This window comes from Triturus cristatus, chromosome 9 (genome assembly GCF_964204655.1).
Source record: "Triturus cristatus chromosome 9, aTriCri1.1, whole genome shotgun sequence".
NCBI classification, from domain to species: Eukaryota; Metazoa; Chordata; class Amphibia; order Caudata; family Salamandridae; genus Triturus; species Triturus cristatus.
Genome location: NC_140592.1, coordinates 76,321,757 through 76,334,928, shown reverse-complemented (window position 1 = coordinate 76,334,928; position 13,172 = coordinate 76,321,757).

The following is a 13,172-nucleotide window of genomic DNA, read 5'->3' as shown; positions in this document are numbered from 1 at the left end:
TCCCCCTGGGGCCCACTGTTTATTAGTGCTATTTACTGTGATTCCTTTCCTAAGGTATTGTGTGCTTTGTGTCTATCTCCGTGTGGGAGATATTGTAACGTACTAGATAGTGTTATTTAATAAATACATATTTTTATAAATACTTTGTGTGGTTCTTTTTCATTTAATCTATACTATAAGATTGCATTCTGGTAAAACAAGCTGCTTTACACTCCTTCAAGACTAAGCCTGAAGGCTGCTCTCCACAGCTACCACTTGGATAGCTTTATAAGGTTGTCTGAGACCTCCTAAATCGCCATAAGGGTTGTCTGGACTGGTGCAAGGTGCCTACTTACATTAGTGGACATCATATACCATGCCAGCTTCACACAGTCTGCTATGATTTAGAGCCTCTCTTCCACATCATGGGTCTCCAGATGAGAAATTCGATAATTAGTTTGTTAAGCCAAAAGATATGTATTTGTATTTGAAGGTTATTTCTCCATTTCTAATGATCTAATCATCCTGCCCCTACAATACTCTGTTTGTTTTACGAGTTCACGTGAACCTCATTGAAAAATGTATCCATACCTTCTGGTATTTGTATTTGTTTGTGTCTTGGCATTGCTTGAGGTGCTTAGTTCCAACACCTCTGATAATTGTGATGATTTGTACAATTACTCTATTACTCTTACTAAAGATGACTATAAGGATCGAACGTATTAACAAATAAAGCAATTGGAGGACAATCTACGATTATCTAAGAAGATGAAGACTTCAACAATCTAATGGCTGATTAATAAGGTTTAATAATCAGGTTTTTAGTGATTATTAAAAAATAATCAGAGTGGGGTGGTTGTCAAAGCTTTTTCCAATGTGCAATTTTGGGTGACAAATTATTTGTGGAAATTAGTCATTTTAAAGATGCATCTGACCGTAACCCATGAACTAATGATTTTGCACTTAAAAACAATATAAATATCTCATTTAGAAGTGTCATTAATAATTGTTGGAAAGTGGGTTATTGGTAGGGGCAAATGTAGGTCTGCCTCTGGCAATAAGGCCACTAACACATGATAGGACTCAGCATAGGTCTTAGAAAATTATTCCTATGCTCAACCCTTGGTAACGTGGCTGCGAGCAGACAGGCTTAACTTCAAAGACAGGTGTGTCAAACATTTAAAAACACTATTTCAGTAAATAATCAAGACACAACACATAATAAAAATCCAACACCAATTTATAAAAATAGACAACATTTTTATCTTCAAAATGACACCAAAACGACAAAAATTCAATGTAGGGAACTGGAGATATGAATTTTCAAAGATTTAATAAAATATAGCACTTAGAAGATTATACCACCATATTGTGATACCTGCTTGTGATAGACCGGACCAAAGTCAATGTTTCAGGCCGGGCGCGATGGAGCCCTGAGCGGCTACAGCTCCCGGCAGGTCCCGGTCTCAGTTACTACCTTCACACTTAGAAACTTTTCTGGAGCTTTCCTTCCCGAGGGTCCTCAAAGCTCCCAGCCAGTCCGGGTCTGGTGAGGGTTCGCCGGCTTGACTTGTGACGAGGTCCCGGTCAACATCCCTGGAGCGGACTTAGAAAATATTTCAAGATTGCTTCAGCGGGACAACCCAGGAATCCAGGCTGACACGCGATGTAAGGCAGGCGGCTTGTCTCTCGCGGTTGCGCCCGGTCACCTTTTCTACGAGCGGACTTAGAAACCTTTCTGGAGCTTTTTCTCGCAGGGGTCTCTCGATGTTCCTCATGTAGCCAGATCCCGTGAGGGAAAGCCGGCTTTAGATTTCTTCTAGTCCCGGTCAATAATTGGAAGTTGAACCCATGGAGCTTTTAGCGGGACGAACCTGGATGGCTTGGTCGGCTCGCGGTTGAAGGCAGGCGGCCTGGCTGACCAGGTTGAGTCGGTCTCTCTATGGAGCTTTTTTTATCAAAGTTGCTCCAAAGTTCTCCAAACTTCTTGAACTTCTTCCTGAAGTTCCTCAAAGGGTCCCAATGTGTCTCACACTTACTCCAAGGGTCTGTAAGCTCCAGGATGATCCTTGAAAGTTGAGGACGTCAGTTCCCACAATCCACTGGTAAAAAACCCGCACTAATCCACTGGTGGTTCTCCAAGGTGTAGATTTAGTTGGTGATGTTCCAGTTGAGCTCTTTTAACCTGTAGCTTTCAGGGAGTCCACTCTTTAGTTCTTTTGCAGTAAAATAATCCAAAGGGCTGTAGTTTCAGATGGTGCAGTTTTCAGAGGTCAGGCCTTAGAAATCTTTTCATAGAAAAACTCAGCAGGGCACTTCTTGCTTCAGTAAGTTTCAAGCAGCAGATCCGGTGGGCTCTGCCCCTCTCAGATACTTGTTCCAAGTTCTCTGGGTCATGCAGGAGGTCACTTCTGACCAGTGGGAGCAGGGTAACTCCTCAAAGGTATGACCACATCCTGTAGAGTGTGGCATTATTTTTTCCCAGAGTGCATCAAATCTTCCAAATCCATAATGGCTGATTTTCCAGCAAGGAGGTAAGAGCTGGCTAAACACACCCCTAGGATGACTAATTTACTTAGACTCTCCCCCCTGCATCTGCTCATACCTTCCTTAATCCTACCATCTGCCTGAGGTGGTAAGTTCAGAGCCATAAATGACACTGGTCTCTGCTCTCCTCTTTAAAGACCATGGTTTACGACTCCTCCCCCTGGACTGGCATTCCTATGGAACAGCACACTGCCCTCCCAGCAGAGCTGGTCAACCCCAGGGGCTCTTTATCACCTCTACAAGGCAGCCTGGCTAATCCACTTAACTCTGACCAATCAGGGCAGACTACTGGAAGGCTGAATTTGGACTTACAAACAAGAAAGTCTTATAACTTCTTGTATGTACACTTTAGGAGAAATTCAACAATATGATATTGTTGGATCTAATAATACCATGCTGGGATGTCTTTGAATGGCATTTCTATCCCTCTCCTATCAAGAGTTATTAATCAATAACTTCCTACCATGTTAACCTATGTAACAGGGGATTTGCAATAGGAAAAATGACTTGGGCCATTTTTCCAGTACCAGGACTTACAAAAACATATTTTATAAGTACTTGCCTTATATCTACAGGAACCCACCCCATGTGCAACTAGGGGAGACGTTAGGAGTTCTGAATCTGTAGAAAGATTGCAGATTCTCCCTCTACAGTGCTCCTAGCATCAAAGTCGAATTTGAGCAGCACTTTACCACAATGGGGGGAGTTAAATGTGAACCCCCACCCCTGGGATACCTAGGGGAGACCCTGGGGGTCCCTAATATGCCAAAACACTGTATGATATCCCTTTTTAAGTGCCCCAAACACCAAAGTCGAGTTTGGGCACAATTTACCTTTTAAAAGCAGTCCTGGCTCCCAGGGCTGCTTTTGAACTGACCTCAGGCTTCAGCAGTGTACACATGCAGTTGCTAAAAGAGTTGCTGGCCTCTAAACTGCCATGCCCCAGGGTACTAGGGACTTCTAGGTAGTTTCAATCCCCCTGCCCTATTATATACTAGGGGCCTATAGGGTAGGTCATGCCAATCACAGGGGTACCCCACCATACCATTGTGTACCCTAGTGTATGTAGGTGTTTTAACTGTTATTCTAATGTGTTTCTTTCAGCATAGCACTGCCCCTGGGTCTGGTTAGGCAGAGCCCAGAGTCAGTCAGAGCAGTTACCACCAGCATCAGTCAGCAAAAATTTGGGGGGTGCCCAGGGCACAGGATGACTTTGCAACAATAATGTAGTATAGTTAGGCCAGATTTCTGTATGAGACACCATTATTTTAAAATGGATGCAGTTTCTGGTGTTCCACTCATCTTGTTCCAGGTCATTCCCCCGTCACCATCGCTGCGAGTTTTCTCTCCGCAGAGTTTCTGCAGAACGCAGAGCACGATGCAAATAGAATGTAGTGTTAGAAAGCATATATTGTCAATTAAACTTTCCAATGTGTGCCTCATGTATACTTTTGAAGGAGTTCCTCTGCTAGTTTCAATGTAGGCATGTAGAAGAACATAATTATATGAATTATAGTTAATAAAATGTTTCATATTGTTTTGTACATCTCCAGAGTGCAATTGCTGATGAAGCAAGCGGAAGGATTATCTTACCTCAAGAAATCGCTTAGCGTTAAGAACATTTCAGAATTACGAAAGTGTTTTTTATTTGCCAATGCTACCTAACCATGATCATACCATGCTCAATTTGCAGTTTTATTAATTAATATGCATATATTGGGTTTAAAACCCCCTGGTTTTGGAAGATTGGGGGCAACTTTCCATTTTTTTTCAGATACACTGTCCGATAATGTTTGAGATTTTCTGTCTCTTTTAGGATGCTGTCACTACTCTTTATGAGTTTAACACTTAGAATTAGGGAGAGCTTATTATTGACTAACTAAGGTTTTGTTACAATTTATGAATCTCTATTTTGTATCTGAGCCTTCATGGCAAATTATGCATTTTCATTATTTTATTAACAATTCTGTACTAAACCTTTAAAACTTAATTTTGATCTAGAGCTCAGTTCTTGAATGGTACCAGTTTCTAATTATGATGTTACTCTGCTAGGTTTGTGTTATTGATGAGGAGGATAGTCTCTTACCACTAGATCAGTGAGAAGATTTACGAAGCTGAACCGCCTAGAATAAAATTTGGGGTTCAACAAAATTGGGGTTCGGAACATTATTGGGGGTTTGTCTCCCACAAGTATATCCAGGAATTGACTGCGGCAGGATGGAATTACAGATTGTCACTGTGGTGGTAAGACTGGCCCAAAAGTAGATGAGGACGCACAAACCAATGAAGGGGAACAGGTCACAGGACTGACAAAGGTAAGTTCAGGAGCCACAGGGAAAATCAGGTCAAAATGCATACCAGGAAAAACACACAATGCTGGAGAAGATGTTGGGAGACAATCAGAACTAACCAATGATAAGTGTGAACAGGAACACAGGACAGCAGCTGTCAGAAAAAAAACTATTGTAAAGCAACTTCATCTGAGATCTGCTTTCCTTAAGTAGGCTACGAAACTTTCTGCATGCGTGCCTCATAACATTGTTTTGCGAATCACAATTTGCGACTCACAAAATGTAATGTACAACAGTGTCTCAGACAATTCCTAATGAAGTCAAAAATTGCCTGCCTCATTAATATTCATGAGGCAGGTGCAATTTTTTACCCCATTGGGAATGGCTAGTACACCCAGGGAAGGTGGCCTGCTGGGGTCAGCAGACCACCATGTCTTTAACACCTTTTTAAATAAGCAAAAATCAAAGGGAATGATGGACGGAGTGTTGAACATTGCAAGCACTCCCCCCCAGTCAACTGGTCTGGGTTTAATCCATCACCGTTCTTTAGCCCACTCTGCCACCCCAGTTCAGACATGGCCATATGCAAATCAGTCTGACCCTGTGCCTCATGGGAACAGTCCAGCCCGAACTGCCAAGCCATGACTTCCCTGTACCGGAAACAAGCTTCCTAGGACCGATTTCTAGCATTTCAGCCGTCTTCAGCCAGGCGTGCTTAAATCCAGTGGCAAAGTGAGCAAGGGACTCACGTCTGAGCATACCCTGCCAACTTATGGTGAACAAAGCAAAAACCAAAGGAAATGATGGACGGAGTGTTGAACATTGCAAGCACTCACCCCCAGTCAACTGATCTGGGTTTAATCCACCACCGTTCTTTAACCCACTCTGCCACCCCAGTTCAGACATGGCCATATGCAAATCAGTCTGACCCTGTGCTTCATGGGAACAGTCCAGCCCGAACTGCCAAGCCATATCTTCCCTGGACCGGAAACAAGCTTCCTAGGACCGGTTTCTGGCATTTCAGCCGTCTTCAGCCAGGCTTGCTTGAATCCAGTGGCAAAGTGAGCAAGGGACTCATGTCTGAGCATATTCTGCCAACTTATGGCGAACAAAGCAAAAACCAAAAAGGAAATGATGGACGGAGTGTTGAACATTGCAAGCACTCACCCCCAGTCAACTGATCTGGGTTTAATCCACCACCGTTCTTTAGCCCACTCTGCCACCCCAGTTCAGACATGGCCATATGCAAATCAGTCTGACCCTGTGCCTCATGGGAACAGTCCAGCCCGAACTGCCAAGCCATGTCTTCCCTGGACCGGAAACAAGCTTCCTAGGACCGGTTTCTGGCATTTCAGCCGTCTTCAGCCAGGCTTGCTTGAATCCAGTGGCAAAGTGAGCACGTCCATCATTCCCTTTGGTTTTGCTTTGTTCGCCATAAGTTGGCAGGGTATGCTCAGACGTGAGTCCCTTGCTCACTTTACCACTGGATTCAAGCAAGCATACCCTGCCAACTTATGGCGAGCAAAGCAAAAACCAAAGGAAATGATGAACGGAGTGTTGAACATTGCAAGCACTCACCCCCAGTCAACTGATCTGGGTTTAATCCACCACGGTTCTTTAGCCCACTCTGCCACCCCAGTTCAGACATGGCCATATGCAAATCAGTCTGACCCTGTGCCTCATGGGAACAGTCCAGCCCGAACTGCCAAGCCATGTCTTCCCTGGACCGGAAACAAGCTTCCTAGGACCGGTTTCTGGCATTTCAGCCGTCTTCAGCCAGGCTTGCTTGAATCCAGTGGCAAAGTGAGCACGTCCATCATTCCCTTTGGTTTTGCTTTGTTCGCCATAAGTTGGCAGGGTATGCTCAGACGTGAGTGCCTTGCTCACTTTGCCACTGGATTCAAGCAAGCCTGGCTGAAGAAGGCTGAAATGCCAGAAACCGGTCCTAGGAAGCTTGTTTCCGGTCCAGGGAAGACATGGCTTGGCAGTTCGGGCTGGACTGTTCCCATGAGGCACAGGGTCAGACTGATTTGCATATGGCCATGTCTGAACTGGGGTGGCAGAGTGGTCTAAAGAACGGTGATGGATTAAACCCAGATAAGTTGACTGGGGGTGAGTGCTTGCAATGTTCAACACTCCGTCCATCATTCCCTTTGGTTTTGCTTTGTTCGCCATAAGTTGGCAGGGTATGCTCAGACGTGAGTCCGTTGCTCACTTTGCCACTGGATTTAAGCACGCCTGGCTGAAGACGGCTGAAATGCCAGAAATCGGTCCTAGGAAGCTTGTTTCCGGTCCAGGGAAGTCATGGCTTGGCAGTTCGGGCTGGACTGTTCCCATGAGGCACAGGGTCAGACTGATTTGCATATGGCCATGTCTGAACTGGGGTGACAGAGTGGGCTAAAGAACGGTGATGGATTAAACCCAGACCAGTTGACTGGGGGTGAGTGCTTGCAATGTTCAACACTCCGTCCATCATTCCCTTTGGTTTTACCTTTTTAAATAAAGCATTTTTTTTTAATGCAGCCTGTTTTCCTTAAAGGAAAATGGGCTGCATTTAAAAAAGAAAAATGAAACGATTCTGTTTCATTTTTCAAGAGTAGGCAGTGGTTCAGTGGGACCTCTGCCTGCTCTTAAAAAATTATTTTTGCATCCATTCACAAAGGGGAAGGGGTCCCCTGGGGACCCCTTCCCATTTAAGAGTGGTTTACCAGCTACTAGAAGTAGGTGGTACACTGCGAGTGTTGTGTAACCGCAATTACGGTCGCAAAACAATCATACATTGAAGTATGAGTCGCTATTAGGAAGGGATGCCCTTGGCAAGCCCCTTCCTAATAACGAATCGCAAATTGTGAGTCGGTAAAAGGTTACAGACTTGCAAAATACAGTTTCTACATAGGGCTGACCAATTTTGCAGTGTCTAACAGGCCGATTTCCCATTTGCGACGGCAGAAAAAGATTGTACATCTGGCCCTATTGTGGAAATGTGGATTTTCCTGGTCAGTTATGTCCCCTATCTTGGACCCCAACGGTTCTATGTGCATGTCACAAGTACATGTATGTTCCCTCCAGTTCCAGTTTTGATGACGCAAACACATGTGCGTCCACCGTCAACATGTCCTCTGTCAGATCCGCCATGAATGGGCTGGATATTCGCTTCCTAAGTATGAAAAGCCACCGACTTTATATGGCTCAGTTACTCCATTTTTACAGTTCAGGCGAGTAGGCCCGATTCTGTCCTCAAAGCCTTTCCCTGCTCTCTGCCTCTGACAGCTTCAGCTTGAGCTCGCATCTGTATCCATGAACTTTGTCCTACTCCCTGTGCGGCTAACGGTGCCTGCCTCGGCCAGTTTTGCCTGCCTGCCAAGAAACTGTATTTCACCTTCGAATTATCTGCTTCCCCCTCAGCCGATGCATTCCTGCCTAGTAGTTTAAGTAAACATTCTTCCAGTTACCAAGCAAAAGGCCCGGCTTCTCTGTCCTCATGCAAGTAATTCATAGCCCTGTTACCATGGAATATTCCTACCCCCTCGCATTTAATGTAGACACTTAGACGCTTGTACACGCACACACAGTCAGTATAGAATAGATTCTGTCCGAGAGCCCTTCCCTTGTGGATAACACAGTTCTTTAAACATAGGATATTAGATATGATTTGGGATTAGGTTGACATAACCCCAGACTTTTGTCTCCACATGTAGAGCTAAATGTCAAGTCCCTTTCTCCCTCTAGTTGCACGTCTATCACACGTCATGCTGCTGCGCGCGCATCTCTGCCAAGTATTTCTGCTGACATTGCGAAATCATCTCCAGGTATCCACCCACACATGACAATTTACCCATTATCATCAAGTGGACGCCCACATGGACGCCCACCTTCACGCCTACTTACACGCCCACATGCTCTTATCTCATTCTCTCTTGCTCTCTTGCTTACGTACAATTGAGAAATGTATATATACTGTACTCTGTGAATAATGTTTTGAGAATATTGAGAATACTTTTCAGCCCCGTCCAGATCCTTTTTGGTGATGGAGATATTCTCCCTTTGACTCGAGTTATTGGAATAAATCCCTTTATGAATCTGATACCACAGACTCAGCCTCTTGCTTTATGCATGATCTTATTGATATCTGAAAAATTATGACAGCGTGATATTTTATTTACCACAGAATGGCGCCCGAACAGTTTAATCTCTTTCCCCACACGCCGGAGATGAAGGTCCTGTTTTGCCCCCTTCCATAGCCGTGATGGACTTCAAGCGTGCACGTCGTGGGTTTTCCCGCCAACTCCCTCAGGCCACCGAAGGGGACAGACTGCGACCAGGCATCCATACGAGGCGGTGAGGAACGCAGATTGTCTACCCAGAGCCCACCTGCGAGAGAGCTGCGTCCGAGGTATACAGAGGCCCACCAGGTTTTCAAAGTCCCGATGTCCAGAGGGTCCGATGTCCGCAGTCGTCGAGTCCAGTCCATTCTCTGAGGCCTTCCGTTTCAAGGAGCTACCCGGTGAGTACCATCGCCGGGGAGGCGTGTTGACGCGCACATAGGTTGTGCCGGTCAAGACGGATTTGGGTACACAAATCCGGTCTGCACTGTTTAGCAGTGTATATGTACTGTTTAGCAGTATATCAAGTATTCCGAAGTATCTAGTTATTGTCAAGAATTCTGCTTGGTGATTAGTTATGCAGACTGTCATCATTGTTGGTCATTTTTAAAGGTTAAAATGTTTAATGTTCAATGTTTAATGTGTTAAAATGTCCTGCATATTGTGGTATGAATGATTGTTCATTATTGTGCGTTTTTGTATTAAGTGTGTTCAAGACCAGGTGTCAGATCAGTTGTCAATATGCCGCTCTTTTCGAAGTTAAGACAGATTACTACTAGAAAAGGGGTGCTTGAAGAAGCAGTTCCTATTCCTCCTAGGGACACTCCAGGGCACTTTATGTATCACAAGCATGGCTTAGACGCCATATTATTCCTTGATCTATGGGTGGACTACACCAAAGAGTTACCAGAAAGTCAGAGATGGCCCGTAGCTGGGACCTGGGATGCCGAATGTATCATGAAAGTCGAAGAAGAGTTGTGGAAGAGGAAAGCTAGACAGTCACAGACAGACGCTGTTGAATTATGGCGTAAAGAATAGCATAGACGCACAGAGTAAGCGCTCAGAAAAATAGAGAAAAAGTAGGGAGGATTCAGACAAAGCCCGAGAAAGCGTATTAGTTGAGGAAGGTATCTGAGTAAAAGCAGAACAAGTAGACAGACAACGAAACACTCTTATGTAAGAGGAAATGTAGACCAGCATGAAAGGATGCCATTGAGTTTTTGGCGCAAGGAGTGACATAGAAGGACAGAGTAAGTGTTTCACGAAGCAGAGAGAAGTGGACTGGTGTCTGGAAAAGCCAAGGATGAGATGTTACAGGAGGAATTAGAGCTGGTAAAATGAGCGTAGGCTGACAGAAAAAGAAATACTGACGTTGCTGGTATTTATCCCGTCCTTTCAGAGGACCTAGCAAGAGTGGCCCCAGCAGAAAGACCAGTTATAATACATATAATAATTACATAGTAGCCCAAAGGTTCTTGAGCCCCCCACCAAATGAACAGCGCATAGCTGGTGTTTACATGGTCCAACATTTGACTACGTTGTCAATAGGAAATTGAGAGGGGTGCAGCTAGAGAAGGAGCAACTCCTGTGATTTGATGACACCCCTAATGTACAAAGTGTTAACGAAAAATAATTAGTGACAAGTTTAGCTTGGAAAAAGAATTGTGGGTATTTCGAATTTGCAAATTTTTCATGAATACAGGTTTGTGTTCTTGATGGTCCAGTGAGCCAATGTGCTGGGTCAAGTCGGTAAGATTATGACCCCCTGAGTGCAAATTGTATGTAAAAATAATTTTTCAATTGAGCGAATTATTGCAGTTTTTATGGAATTGAGTAGTCTTTTTGTCTTTGACAGCTTCAGAGTAAGGAGAAGGTGGGGGCCGTGTAGAGCAGAATGTGATACAGAAATCGGAGACAGATTCTGACCTTGTAGCCAGTGTAGGTGGGGGCCGATGAGAGGAGCAGAACAGGGCACTGCTTAGAAGGCTTCTCTGACATCGCATCTGTGTAATGCCTGCAGCTGGAGAGCCTTGGGGCCAGGAGTAGGAAAAACAAAAAAAAGATGGCTGGCAGCCCAGGCTCAGGCCGCGCTGAGGGGCTATTTTTAACTTCTCTGATAAGACAGGGCAGCTGAGAAATGTAAGTCGAGAAAGATTCCCTTGTTCTATTCTGTGCAAAACAAGTGCCCCGAGGAAATGTCTATGGAGAAGATTTGTTTTATTTTTTAGCAATTGTTATATTGCTTCTGGTCAGAAAGTAAAATGTTGCTCTTGTTTGGAATTTTAAGGGCTATGTGCCTATATAAAAACGATTTTCAAATTCAGACATTTTTGAATTGTGGCCACAAGCTGCCACCAGTTGCATTGGATAAATGATCCAGTGGTTACGGGTCTGTGAGGAAAGATGTGAGATGCATCTTCGACTAGGACATGAGGGTACATTGTGTACAAAGAAGCATAGCACATTTTTATAAAAAAAAAAAAAAAAAAAAAAAAAGAGACAGGTTCGTGTGTTCGTCATTTTTTGATTATTGTTGCTGATCCTGTGTGTCAGACTTGACGCGGTCATCATTGGGATGACCCACTGCCAGATGGGGTTGTATAGGGCAGGTAAATAAGTTATTGATTATAAGCCTGACAAATTAAGCAGGCCAGAATGTTCGCATCTGAGCTGTAGGTACTGTAATTGCGCATCACTGCTCATTTATATATGTTAGTGTAATTGTCTATGCTTTCTGTGCCTGGTATACTGATGGCTTGGCATATGTATTTTATATATGTTTTGTTTTTGTGTTGTATTGACCAGTCTGTTTAGCGTTACTAAATTACTAAATTTCACAGACGTGATATTACCTTTATCATGCTGTCAAAATAGCAGACAACACGTTATCAGTGTATGTCTAATTGGTATTGGAGATGAATAAAAGAAGGAAAAGTTATGCAAGACTAAAATATGTATCACATGACTGCCTTTCTCTTATAGACAGGCAGCCTCGGTCATATGTTTCCAGATTGGACATTAAGGAACAATTATGATCTGTGCACTTGCATCTTAACTCTTGAAGGCCTGTTTTAAATAAGGACTGCCACCACAGAGTGACAAATGAGGCCCGGTATTTAGGGTAATGAGAAAATATCTGACAGAATTTCCTTTTTAAAGTTTGCTTTAGTAAGCTCATTCTTGTGAGTGGTGGCCCCAAAAGTTGACTTGTTTTTGAATTAGGCTATTTATTGTATAGGTGGAAATTATTGCACAATGACTGATTTCTTTAGCAGATAAATTATTAATTATCAACATTAACAACTGTTCTTAAACTTGGTTTTCCGAATATTTAGGTAATTTAGCATTCCTATTAGGGCCTCCTAGCATTAATATTGACTTCAGGTTGGTGTAGGTTCATGTAATAGGGACATTTGCATATGAGATGTCATTTGGCCAGCTTATGAGCTAACACAATGAGGTTTGTACATTAATTTGAAGGATTTCTCGCCATTTCAAATACACTGTGTATCTCCTATAATTTTGCTTACGCCCAGTAGCTACACACAGGGATTAATAGTGTTGACAAGACACAGGGTTTGATAGTGTTTGACAGCAGTGAAATCTGTTTCAGATTTCCTCCTGTCAAAAAGGGGGGGAAGGAGGAGAATATTGGTTTTCTGCTGGCCCCTGAGGAGGTTCGCTTCCCGCTAGCCCCTTAAGAAATTAAGCCCCTTAGAAATTAGCCCCCTTAGAAATTAAGCCGAGGAAATAGGTATGGTGCTTTCCCCTTTTTCTCATGTTTTATTGTGATCTTTCAGGGGAATTAGTTGTGGGCACCGGAACGTATTCAATTGATTTCTGGTTTTTCACAGCCCAAGACACAAAAAGACTAAAGTCCTCAAGAACACACTGTGGCATTTGAAGAATTAAAGAGAGCTTTATGTCAAGCACCAGTTTTAGCAAACCCTGATTACAACAAATCGTTTATGTTTTTGTGACAGAGCGGGATGGAACAGCACTATCTGTCCTAACACAAGATCATGCAGGAAAACACGAGCCCTGTGCTTATCTTTCTAGTACATTAGACCCAGTAGCACAGGCTTTGCCTGCGTGCCTAAAATCAGTTGCAGCAACGGCCTTAGCCATAAGACAAAGTGACTCGATAGTGCTGGGCCACCCTCTGACAGTACAAGTACCACACGCAGTAGAGGTTCTCTTGAACCGGACACAAACACAACACCTGACTGTAGCTAGACTGACAGGCTATGAG